Source organism: Euprymna scolopes, chromosome 37 (assembly GCF_053919585.1).
Source record: "Euprymna scolopes isolate OS-2025 chromosome 37, ASM5391958v1, whole genome shotgun sequence".
In the NCBI taxonomy this organism is placed as follows: Eukaryota; Metazoa; Mollusca; class Cephalopoda; order Sepiida; family Sepiolidae; genus Euprymna; species Euprymna scolopes.
Genome location: NC_136518.1, coordinates 5784163 through 5797993, shown reverse-complemented (window position 1 = coordinate 5797993; position 13831 = coordinate 5784163).

Here is a 13831-nt window from a genome sequence, read left to right as displayed (position 1 = left end):
CCATGCTTTGTGGACCAGGCGCGTATGCAGACCTCACAATTTTAATGAACCACCATTCTGCTAGATCAAACATACCCACTCCTGTGTCTCGATACATCTTCTATCATTATATGTAATCAGTTTTTTAAAATAGTCAACCATATAGGAGCCTATTCGTGACCAGACACACACACACACACACACACACACACACACACACACACACACACACACACATTCAGCTTAATATATATATATATATATATATATATATAGAGAGAGAGAGAGACAGAGACAGAGACAGAGAGAGAGAGGGGTTTTTTGTTTTTTTTACATGGGGGTCACCACTTATCAAGGCCCAGAGGCCACTCGAGGATAAGGGTTAATGGGTATACATTAGTCATTGTGATTTTAGCATAGTAAATATTAGTGGGAATTTTATAACTTTGATTACTTAGGGGGACGGTTTTAATAAGAACTTGTGCACGTTGGACTTGAAGGCAATCAGATTGTAGTCAGCTGGAAAGCAGGCAATCGGAACAGAGTTCCACAGGCGAGCAGTTCTAAGAAAGAAGCCCTGTTCATGGAATCTATGTTTATGTTTAGGCACAGATAAAGTGTGGGTAATTGTTGATAGTGGTTCTGGCAAGACGAGTGTTTTTCATGAAAGTCTGGCGAGGGGTGACCAGAGATCGAAGTTCAGATGAGCACTTTCCATGAAAATAACGATAAAGCAGAGACAGGCTCGCAACGTCTCTTCTGTGGGAAAGAGGTTGCAGGGAAGAGAAAAGGGCATCCCCCACTAAGCTATAAAGTCTATTTTGAACTCTGTCAATGCATTGTGAATTTGAGAAGTTTTATTACTACATAAGCTAAAAGACCCAACATATAAAATCAAGTTCTTTGATATGACAGGGGCACGTTTGAAATAAATGTTTGTTTAAAGCATAATTGCACCATTATACTTGACTTTTTCAAGTTGAACTTAAATTCAAGCCATCTTCTATAATACAAATCTCACCTGTCTGTTTAAATGTATGTATGTAAGTATGTTTGTATATATGTATGTAGCTGTCCATAAGCTGAACAATGGAAAGTCCACTGACATGAATCGGTTGCATGCAGAGATCTTTAAATGTTCTGGGCCCAAGCTTGGCAGACTGCTTGGTGTGATGAGTGTGTTCAACAGAATTGGCGGAATGCATTGATGGAGGTGCTATACAAGGGGAAGGGTGCCAGAAATGAACGTGGAAACTATCGGGGCATCTCATTGCTGTCAGTAGTCGTTAAGGTGCTCTGTAGGATCATTCTTGAGAGAATGCTAGAGCACATTGCTGACAATGCTTTGCCCGAGTCGCACTGTGGTTTCATAAGTGGTCAGGGACAGTGGATATGATTTTTGCAGCCAGGCAACTACAGGAGAAATGTATAGAACAGTGAAAGGGTCTGTATCAGGTGTTCATCGAATTAATTTGATACAGTAAATAGGGACACTTTGTGGAAGATTCTGAAAAAGCTTGGCTGTCCTGACAAGTTTGTAACCATGTTAAAGCTCTTCTGTGATGAGATGAAGGCTGTGATCAATGTTGGGGGAAAGCTGGCTGATCCTATTTCAGTAGAAAGTGGTGTTAAGCAGGGAGACATTCTGTTACAGAATGGATAGAGAGAGAGAGAGAGAGAGAGAGAGAGAGAGAGAGAGAGAGAGAGAGAGAGAGGTGAGTAAACGTGGAGTGTAGACACATTTACCAGAACCGAGGGTCAGCTGACCAGATTACGTATGAGTGACATGGTCAGGTTGGCTAGATCAGTGAGACTGGATTTGGACTTTGAAGAAGACGGACGGCTTAATAGCTGTTCCCTCCCCTTCACTGCGGGTGGGGGACGCTGACGTGTTTAAAGCAAGCAAGATTCACTTCCATATTCTGTGTCGACATCTGGAAGGAAAATAAAAAACTATAAAACCAATTCATCGTCTTGGAGTGATAAATCTTTGTCTAACAGGTACCAGTCGCCCTCCAAGAGAAGATAAATTCCAGATGGATCAACATCGACGACACATGAAGTAAGGTATGTCGAAGAAAATGCATGTAACACACACACAAAAGCATATGAACAATTAGAGATGAACACACACAACCGCATATGAAACTAGACGATCATACGCACACGGAATTCTTTTATGACACACATAATCTCCTTTCATTCTAATAATAATCATTCCATGACAACAAATACAATTATGGTCCTCCCCTTTTATGTTATACACCAAACGTCAATTTGGTGCCCCTCTAGGATAACCCTAGTGATAACTTCAATGATAGCACTATGTAACAAACGTTCAATTTGGTGCCGTAACTGACCAGACCACCTAGCAAGGGTGGGTTTAAAAGAAAAAAAGAAAAAAAAAAAAGAACTTCGGTTACCACGGGGGAAAAAAAAAAAAAAAAAAAAAAGACAAGAAAAACACAATAAAATGTCTGGAAAAAAGGAGAAGAAAGAGAGAAAAAAAAAAGAAAGAACAGTAGAAAAAAAATACAAATCAACACACGCACAACGTAGGGTCCATTAAAACACTAGGCGAATTAGAAAAATAATTAAGAAAAAAAAAAAGAAATACACATTTACACATAAAGAAAGAAAGAAATGGTTCTGAAGAAAAAACGGACACATTAAAATTATATATAGATAGATTTATATGATAAATTATTAAGAAGAATTAAGGGTAGAACGGTACGTTAAAAAGAAAAGAAAAGAAAAAAAAGAACGTTTCCGTGTAGAAAAAACAATAGAAGAAATTGAAAAAAAAAAACAGCTATGACGATAGACATACAGATAATAAATTGTAAATTTTTAATGAACAGCCAGTGAGTAAACCAGAAAAAAAAAGAAATAGAACATATGACTTTAGTAACAGTGTGGGTCAGGAATGAGCCTTTCAGCTTACCAAAAGATAAACACGTCAATCACAAATATGTGTTATGAATATTTTTATTGCATTTTTAAACTGTGGAACTAAGTGTAACTTTTAATGAAAAACAATATGTACTTTTGATGAAAAACAATGGATAGGTTCTGCAAATGTGATTTTTTTTTATTTTTCACTAATTGTACGATTTTTTTTTTTCTTTCTTAGGAATTTTTTTCTGACGTGGACAATTTTAGTTCCATCGATGTGTTAGGATTGTCTGAGACTTTATAAGTGAGTCGTTTTATTTTATTTTAGAAACGACTATGTATTTTAATTGTAAATGTCTAGGTATTTTTTGTAAACGACTGTGATTTTTCTTTAATTTTGAATTCTGTGGAATGGTAACGGTGATGCACTATGCAGTCGACCTCAGGAGTTGATGACGTGGTCAATTTTGGGTTTCCACGAATCTGTGTTTTGTTATTTGGAATTTTGTTGTTAGTGAGATGGGACTTTGTGATTGCTTATAGGATATTTTTGTATTTTTTAATTTATTATTTTTATGTAATTGATGTGTTGTCAAACGGTATTGTGCAGAATTTTCTTGTTCTGTACATGTATTTTTTTTCGCAGAATGGGGAGGTGGAATCTTTGCTTGTGGGGTCTATTGAAAGAATGATTAATAAAAGAAAGAACGTGTTGTTAATTAATTAATTAATAATCATAATAGTAATAATAAAATTGGGAAAAAGAGAAAGAAATAAGATTTAAACAGTGTAATAAATAATAATAAAAAAAAACACTACTGGGTTATGCATAAGGGACCAACTAGTTCTTAAGTTTCGGAAGAGTCAAAAGTTCAGTCGGTATTAATTTTAATTTTCGAAATGTAGAATAAATGTTCTATTCGACATGAGTGACGTTTTGACCACATAAGTAAGGTAGAAAAAAAAAAGGATAAATATAGGGTTGAATAAACTAGATGAAGAAATGAAAGAAAAAAGTGGGGCGTGAATGGAATTTAATTTCTGTGGCAAGCATGTTAGAATTTTGGAGAGGTGTTGAATTACATGGGTAGTTATTAATTTCATTATTCTCGAGAAGTGATTCGAATTTTATTTTTTTTATCGTGATTTCTATTGAGTTCGAGTAGAATCAACATGGAGCAACTTTGAGTACTTCATGTGTGGAAATCCGATGTTTTCCGTGAAGCTATGTGTCTTCAAGGCAGGTTGCGCTTACCGACTTTGGAAAAAAAAAGTTTTTTCTGAAATAGCAGTAAACGGAATGTATTCTGTCCAGCGTGAGCGGATTTAGTTGTAATCAACTTCAGGGAGCAAATGAAATGCCCTCTGACATGGCGTAAGGGGCAGAGGGGGTGCAATGGCTGACGTGGCCATTATGTTACGAATCGCTCAAGAGAAGATGAATGAAATATGTATGCAAGTACTTAGGAAAATAGAAGGCTACCCACCATAAGGAATGTTAAGAGGTTTTTTGTTTCCCACAAAATACTAGTAATAAGAGTAGGCTTATGATGAATAGGATAAGGCTTGGGATGGGAAAATTTTTTTGTGTTCTACCTATGGGAAGAAAAGCTGATCTGTAAAGCCAAGGACGATGATAGTCCGTTTTGAAGAGGCAGATTTTATTATTCGGTTGATTGCCGAGAATTTATCGATCACGCGTAGTGTCGACGGGAGTAAAGGATGCTCCTGAAATTCTGATTTAAATTATGAAGAGACCATGGGGTCACAGGGAGTTGTTGACCTTCGAGGGCACAAGGATTAGCGCCACATGGTATTATTTGTTGATATTATTTTACTTAGTATATGTTATTAATTATTGAATAAAGGTATGACAGTTTTCTTTGCTAGTGGGATGAGCATATATATCCCATTCTTAGTAAATGTGGGAAGTAGAAAATGTATGCCTTCGCCATACATTTTGATAAAAAGGTGGGGAAGGAATGTTACAGAATGGATTGAGAGAGAGAGAGAGAGGTGAGTAAACGTGGAGTGTAGACACGTTTACCAGAACCGAGGGTCAGCTGACCAGATTACGTATGAGTGGCGTGGTCAGGTTGGCTAGATCGGTGAGACTGGATTTGGACTTTGAAGAAGACGGACGGCTTAATAGCTGTTCCCTCCCCTTCACTGGGGGTGGGGGACGCTGACGTGTTCAAAGCAAGCAAGATTCACTTCCATATTCTGTGTCGACATCTGGAAGGAAAATAAAAAACTATAAAACCAATTCATCATCTTGGAGTGATAAATCTTCGTCTAACAGGTACCAGTCGCCCTCCAAGAGAAGATAAATTCCAGATGGATCAACATCGACGACACATGAAGTAAGGTATGTCGAAGAAAATGCATGTAACACACACACAAAAGCATATGAACAATTAGAGATGAACACACACAACCGCATATGAAACTAGACGATCATACGCACACGGAATTCTTTTATGACACACATAATCTCCTTTCATTCTAATAATAATCATTCCATGACAACAAATACAATTATGGTCCTCCCCTTTTATGTTATACACCAAACGTCAATTTGGTGCCCCTCTAGGATAACCCTAGTGATAACTTCAATGATAGCACTATGTAACAAACGTTCAATTTGGTGCCGTAACTGACCAGACCACCTAGCAAGGGTGGGTTTAAAAGAAAAAAAGAAAAAAAAAAAAGAACTTCGGTTACCACGGGGGAAAAAAAAAAAAAAAAAAAAAAGACAAGAAAAACACAATAAAATGTCTGGAAAAAAGGAGAAGAAAGAGAGAAAAAAAAAAGAAAGAACAGTAGAAAAAAAATACAAATCAACACACGCACAACGTAGGGTCCATTAAAACACTAGGCGAATTAGAAAAATAATTAAGAAAAAAAAAAAGAAATACACATTTACACATAAAGAAAGAAAGAAATGGTTCTGAAGAAAAAACGGACACATTAAAATTATATATAGATAGATTTATATGATAAATTATTAAGAAGAATTAAGGGTAGAACGGTACGTTAAAAAGAAAAGAAAAGAAAAAAAAGAACGTTTCCGTGTAGAAAAAACAATAGAAGAAATTGAAAAAAAAAAACAGCTATGACGATAGACATACAGATAATAAATTGTAAATTTTTAATGAACAGCCAGTGAGTAAACCAGAAAAAAAAAGAAATAGAACATATGACTTTAGTAACAGTGTGGGTCAGGAATGAGCCTTTCAGCTTACCAAAAGATAAACACGTCAATCACAAATATGTGTTATGAATATTTTTATTGCATTTTTAAACTGTGGAACTAAGTGTAACTTTTAATGAAAAACAATATGTACTTTTGATGAAAAACAATGGATAGGTTCTGCAAATGTGATTTTTTTTTATTTTTCACTAATTGTACGATTTTTTTTTTCTTTCTTAGGAATTTTTTTCTGACGTGGACAATTTTAGTTCCATCGATGTGTTAGGATTGTCTGAGACTTTATAAGTGAGTCGTTTTATTTTATTTTAGAAACGACTATGTATTTTAATTGTAAATGTCTAGGTATTTTTTGTAAACGACTGTGATTTTTCTTTAATTTTGAATTCTGTGGAATGGTAACGGTGATGCACTATGCAGTCGACCTCAGGAGTTGATGACGTGGTCAATTTTGGGTTTCCACGAATCTGTGTTTTGTTATTTGGAATTTTGTTGTTAGTGAGATGGGACTTTGTGATTGCTTATAGGATATTTTTGTATTTTTTAATTTATTATTTTTATGTAATTGATGTGTTGTCAAACGGTATTGTGCAGAATTTTCTTGTTCTGTACATGTATTTTTTTTCGCAGAATGGGGAGGTGGAATCTTTGCTTGTGGGGTCTATTGAAAGAATGATTAATAAAAGAAAGAACGTGTTGTTAATTAATTAATTAATAATCATAATAGTAATAATAAAATTGGGAAAAAGAGAAAGAAATAAGATTTAAACAGTGTAATAAATAATAATAAAAAAAAACACTACTGGGTTATGCATAAGGGACCAACTAGTTCTTAAGTTTCGGAAGAGTCAAAAGTTCAGTCGGTATTAATTTTAATTTTCGAAATGTAGAATAAATGTTCTATTCGACATGAGTGACGTTTTGACCACATAAGTAAGGTAGAAAAAAAAAAGGATAAATATAGGGTTGAATAAACTAGATGAAGAAATGAAAGAAAAAAGTGGGGCGTGAATGGAATTTAATTTCTGTGGCAAGCATGTTAGAATTTTGGAGAGGTGTTGAATTACATGGGTAGTTATTAATTTCATTATTCTCGAGAAGTGATTCGAATTTTATTTTTTTTATCGTGATTTCTATTGAGTTCGAGTAGAATCAACATGGAGCAACTTTGAGTACTTCATGTGTGGAAATCCGATGTTTTCCGTGAAGCTATGTGTCTTCAAGGCAGGTTGCGCTTACCGACTTTGGAAAAAAAAAGTTTTTTCTGAAATAGCAGTAAACGGAATGTATTCTGTCCAGCGTGAGCGGATTTAGTTGTAATCAACTTCAGGGAGCAAATGAAATGCCCTCTGACATGGCGTAAGGGGCAGAGGGGGTGCAATGGCTGACGTGGCCATTATGTTACGAATCGCTCAAGAGAAGATGAATGAAATATGTATGCAAGTACTTAGGAAAATAGAAGGCTACCCACCATAAGGAATGTTAAGAGGTTTTTTGTTTCCCACAAAATACTAGTAATAAGAGTAGGCTTATGATGAATAGGATAAGGCTTGGGATGGGAAAATTTTTTTGTGTTCTACCTATGGGAAGAAAAGCTGATCTGTAAAGCCAAGGACGATGATAGTCCGTTTTGAAGAGGCAGATTTTATTATTCGGTTGATTGCCGAGAATTTATCGATCACGCGTAGTGTCGACGGGAGTAAAGGATGCTCCTGAAATTCTGATTTAAATTATGAAGAGACCATGGGGTCACAGGGAGTTGTTGACCTTCGAGGGCACAAGGATTAGCGCCACATGGTATTATTTGTTGATATTATTTTACTTAGTATATGTTATTAATTATTGAATAAAGGTATGACAGTTTTCTTTGCTAGTGGGATGAGCATATATATCCCATTCTTAGTAAATGTGGGAAGTAGAAAATGTATGCCTTCGCCATACATTTTGATAAAAAGGTGGGGAAGGAATGTTACAGAATGGATTGAGAGAGAGAGAGAGAGGTGAGTAAACGTGGAGTGTAGACACGTTTACCAGAACCGAGGGTCAGCTGACCAGATTACGTATGAGTGGCGTGGTCAGGTTGGCTAGATCGGTGAGACTGGATTTGGACTTTGAAGAAGACGGACGGCTTAATAGCTGTTCCCTCCCCTTCACTGGGGGTGGGGGACGCTGACGTGTTCAAAGCAAGCAAGATTCACTTCCATATTCTGTGTCGACATCTGGAAGGAAAATAAAAAACTATAAAACCAATTCATCATCTTGGAGTGATAAATCTTCGTCTAACAGGTACCAGTCGCCCTCCAAGAGAAGATAAATTCCAGATGGATCAACATCGACGACACATGAAGTAAGGTATGTCGAAGAAAATGCATGTAACACACACACACAAAAGCATATGAACAATTAGAGATGAACACACACGACCGCATATGAAACTAGACGATCATACGCACACGGAATTCTTTTATGACACGCATAATCTCCTTTCATTCTAATAATAATCATTCCATGACAACAAATACAATTATGGTCCTCCCCTTTTATGTTATACACCAAACGTCAATTTGGTGCTCCTCTAGGATAACCCTAGTGATAACTTCAATGATAACACTATGTAACAATTCCAGCACCCACAATCTTTGCTTTGTACTTCACCATGGTCTTTCGGATGGCATTGAAGGGTTGCTCTGATGGTGTCTATATTCGCTACTGAACTATGGGGGTGGGGAGTGGGGGTCAACATTAGGTGCTTCAATGCATATGAAGTTATCTTTATTAAAATCCAGCAATCTACAATTTAAAATATTACATCTGAAACCAGTAGCAACATTTTAAAATGCTTAGCATAATATAATTCATTCTTTGATGCTAATTTTGCGTAGCAGAATTTAAATTATTAACGCTATTCTTGAGTTTACATTGGATTGTTTTGATTCGACAGGACTTCAGGTATGCGTTATCGGTTGTTTTTATTATTATTATTATTATTATTATTATTATTATTATACGAAAGTACTCACCAACACGATTCATGACTTGCTCTATGCAGATGGTGACTCATAGGGGGGAGCTGATATGCAGCATCTTGTGGACGCCTTTGCGGTTGCTTGCGGCGCATTGGGGCTGACTATCAGTCTGAACAAGACTGTCTTAACATATCAGCCTGCACCAGGCATGCCATACTATGAACTATCAATTTATGTTTATGGGTCGAAGATAGCGGTTGTCGCTAAATTTGTGTACCTGGGTAGCACGTTAAGCATGACCGGTGCCCTGGATGACAAGGTATCGTTACGGATCAGCAAGGCAAGCGATGCTTTTGGAAAGTTGGACAAGCGTTTGTGGAGCTGTTATGCCTCATGTGTTCTCTCTGCTCTTCTCTTTGCCTGTGAGACGTGGACAGCATACAGGAAGCATTTGAGATGTCTCGAGCAGTTTCACCAGATGTGCCTACGGTGAAACTTAGGTGTAGGCTGGAAAATTTATGTCAGTGATGTTGAGGTTCTTGAACAAACCCAATGTCTAAGCATTGAAGCTCTTATTATCAATCATAGACTGAGATGGAGTGGTCATGTGGTGAGGTTGTTAGACAGTTGACTTCCCAAACAACTCCTTTATCTCGAGCTTGCCGAGGGAAGGCATTTGGCTCCAAAAGCCTAAAATGAGATTCAAGGATTGTTTGAGGTCCACCTTAAAAAAATGTGAGATGGGTGGGAGAGTCTTGCTTTGGATTGTGGAGAGTGGAGAAGGGCCTTGCGGGGAGGTGTGGGCAAGTTTGAGGCTGATCGAACCCAGTATGAATGACTGAGACGTGATATTTGGAAAGGAAATGTGCAAGAAGCAGTTGATGAGCTGGGGCGCCAAATTGGTCTGGAGTGTGAGGTGTGCGGGAGATTATGTCTGAACAGAGCTGGGCTAATAAGCCACCAGACTGCTCATGAGCGCAATGGGCCACAAAACAGTCTTGTGTTGCCAGATCTAACTTGTGTAAACTGCGGGCAGACGTGCAAGACTGCAGGCAGTTTGAAACGGCATTTGAATGTTCATAGAATTGACCATCAAGCACATGCTACTAGTGGCGCTTATATCTGCACCATGTGTGCCAAAGAATGCCAGAGTTTGGCCGGGCTTAAAAGACACTTTCGTGCGACTCATCACTGATTTGTCTTCATGTTTCAATTTTTTAATGTTATATCAAGTAATGGCAATATTCGAGAACGAATTTGCTGCCATCATGTATGTATGTATGTATGTATGTATGTATGCCTGCCTAAAACTTTTGACAGAGGCGACGGATTTTCACGAGATCGATATCATTTTTAAACTCGACTCTTCGGACGACAAATATCAGAGAATTTTTTTTTTTTGTTTAACACACACCTCCAAACACCTGGGCAACGCCAGGTACCCAGACTAGTATTATATATATAGGAATGAATGGAATAATAAAGTAATGGGTCTTTTGTATATATTAATCGAATTGTGAATAAACAAACAAACAAACAAACAAACAAACAGATAGGAATACAAATTTATATGTATATAAATACTAGCCTGGGTGGGCGGCGTTGTCCGGGTGTTTGGAAGTGTGTGTTGAGCAGAAAAAAAAAAGCAAAGTTGTAGTAGGCAGGCAGGCAGGCAGGCAGGCAGGCAGACTCAAACTCGTGACGCAAAAGCGGAAAAAAAGTGGAGGTGTGTGTAAAGGTGTTGGTTGAGCAAAAAAGGAAAATTGCAAGCACAAAAAAAATATGAGTAGTAAGCAGGTTCGAACCCGTAATGCGAAAAAGAGGTGAAAAAAAAAAACTGTTTTATCGATGAGCCTATCGTGGTTGTGACATCACACCTTTTATGGCTTTGAATGACTTGCAAAAAATGTCAGCGAAAAAGCCGACCCTCCCTGTAAAAAAGTGCCCAGTTGTGGGTGAAGGAATTAATGTTTTTAGCCAATTTTTCAATATGTGTCGTCCGACAGGGTCAAGCTTCAAAACGATACTGATCTCGTGTCGAAAGTTTTAGGCAGGCAGACATGATGATTGCAACGTCTTGCCAGACGAGTGCCACTCTCTCAGACACTTAAAGTCCATGAGCCCAAATACCTGAGGGAGTATCCATACAAAGATGAAGTTACAGAGTCTTAGCTTTGTACGACAGCTAAATCTCTCTCTTGGTTCAAAATGTTGAGATCCAGCAACAAGCAAGAGCAAGATAGCAAGCAAAAAATTAAACTGCAGACCAGCTTACTGCATCTCCCACTTTATGTTTTTTTAAATCAGAGATTTGCTTCTCCTAGAAAGGTTGCCTTCACCACGGCTTACGGGAGCCCTCTCCACTCGAACTCATATATTCATACACAGAAATATACACGGTGCTAGTTGGCCGTTGACCCCAAAAAAGGGTTCATCCGCCCTTTGAAAGGTCTTGTTTTTAATCCTTCAGGGAGACTAGTCGCCCTCCTCACCAAACAAGTCTGGTGGGGGAACCAGTTTAGTCGCCGGTGACCCGACCATGAGGCAGGTATTTCTGGGTTACATGGTACCAGTAGCATATGACATGACCTGGCAGGCAGACATACAAACATACATACATGCATACATTTAAACAGACTAGTGAGATTTATATATATATATATATATATATAATTATTGTATTGCAGTAGTTTCCCAGATGAGACTCCGGTGTTTTATCAAAAAGTGCTTTTAGTGGCAAACAGAACATAAGGATAGTATGTTTATTTATTTATACAAACAAAAATGGCTACATATGTGCATACCTGTTTCAGTTGCGATTTCTTTAGAAATCCAACATCACCAGGCCAAATCTTACAACGAGACAGCCCACGTTCAACCCATCAGATTAAAATTTCATGAAGCCAGATTTTTCCAATCTTTACTTTACCATATAAATTCAAGGAAAAATAATGACCCACATAGCATGAGCGAGAATAAGAAACCATTTTGTTTTTTTAATGGCGACCATTTTTAAATTTCAAACCTTTTTCAGGAATACTAGCACATTTTTTTTGAAAAATTGTTTTACATGTTATTATTTTATTAATTTTGCCAACCTGAACGTTGAGATAATATTGGGGTTAAAGTCGTTTTTTAAGATTACTGCTTTTATTAGTCCACTAGATAAATACAGGGGTGGGTATTTACTGAAAAAAAAGTATGGGAACGAACATTTTAGAAATACAAAAAAAAAATAAAATGGTTACCCGTTCCGTAATTATGCTATGTAGTCAGCAAATAGGTGGTCAATAACGTTTTCTGATTAGGAAATGGGTGATCATTTTATGTTAAATCTATAAAAGTGATAATGTGTGTGTGAGGACACTTCTCAACCTATATACACACTGAATATTTGATCTACAAACTTGAAATTTGGTATATAGGGTATTCAGACACGTGGAAAACTTTTTAATTAGTTTTCATCCAGAAAAACGAGTTGCTAAGGGTCAAATTTGAAAAATTAGTATGCAGGAGGGGGTCATCAGATTTTTATATGCTTGCTAACTGTTTCATGAATGTGCATGCATAGCTGTGAAACATGACAGCTTCTTGTTGTTAAGAATAAGATTGTTTTAAAACACATCGTAAATGTAGTCTCAAGCTGGTCTAACGGTTATCATACTTGACTCACGGTCTTCAGGTTTGGTTTCAATATTTTTTTTTACTTACAAAATGTGAACTGCTTAAAAAAAACATAATGCTCGTGTGCACATGTCTCAGTTTTTGTATTGATCAAAATATGATAGTTATGTGTATGTTATGATCGGGCAATGCCGGGCGGCCTGCTAGTTTTTTATACAGTAAAGGTACTCTCTGTTACGTGCTTGGAATTTTTTTTTTTTACACAGTGATCACCACTTATCCAGGCCCGGAAGCCACTCAGGGATAAGGGTTATTGCAAGTACATTACGTTAGTGTGGAGGTTTGATGAAGTGTTTACTTAAGGGGGCGGTTCATTAGGAATTTGTTAACGTTGGACTTGAAGACATCCAAGTTGTAGTCCGATGGGAAGCAGGCAGACGGAACAGAGTTCCACAGGCGTGCAGTTCTAAGAAAGAAGCTTTGTTCATGGAATCCGCGTTTTGATTTAAGCACAGATATAGAGTGGGGGAAATTTTTCACAGTGGATTTAGCTAGACGGGTGTTTTTCGTGAAAGAACCACGTAAAAATGATGCAAAAAAAGGGGGTAATGTTTGACAATTTTATTTAACACTTTATGAAGAGAGATTTAAGTAGGTGAGCCGCTGAATGCGTACTGATCGAACACCATGTTGTTTATCATCCCAGTGTCATGGCCGACTCTCCAGTCTCTCCAAGGAGTATAACGCTCTTGCCAGTCCAAGGGTAATAACTGTAGGGGACTAGGATATATAAATCCTAATCCCGTTACAAAAGAAAATAATGAAACGAATGGAATGAAGGAAACAAAAACTCAATTGATGGATAAGATAAACGTGTCATTTATTTACTGTTGAAAGAATGAATGTTTTAGATATAACATGTGTTCATGTCCGCGCGAGTGTAACCATTGTTTGTTGCGGGATTGGTATGATAGAAGGAAAAAGGAAATGTGTGTTCATCTCACGTTCGGGTCACCATCGTTTGTTCGCGCATGGGAAAAGAAGTGAGTGATGTAGTGGAGAATGGGAACGATAGTCCAGCGTGTAGACACAGAAAAAGATAGAGGGTTGACATCAGTTAAACTGTGCGCCATGTTAGCCGTCAGCTACGCGGTGG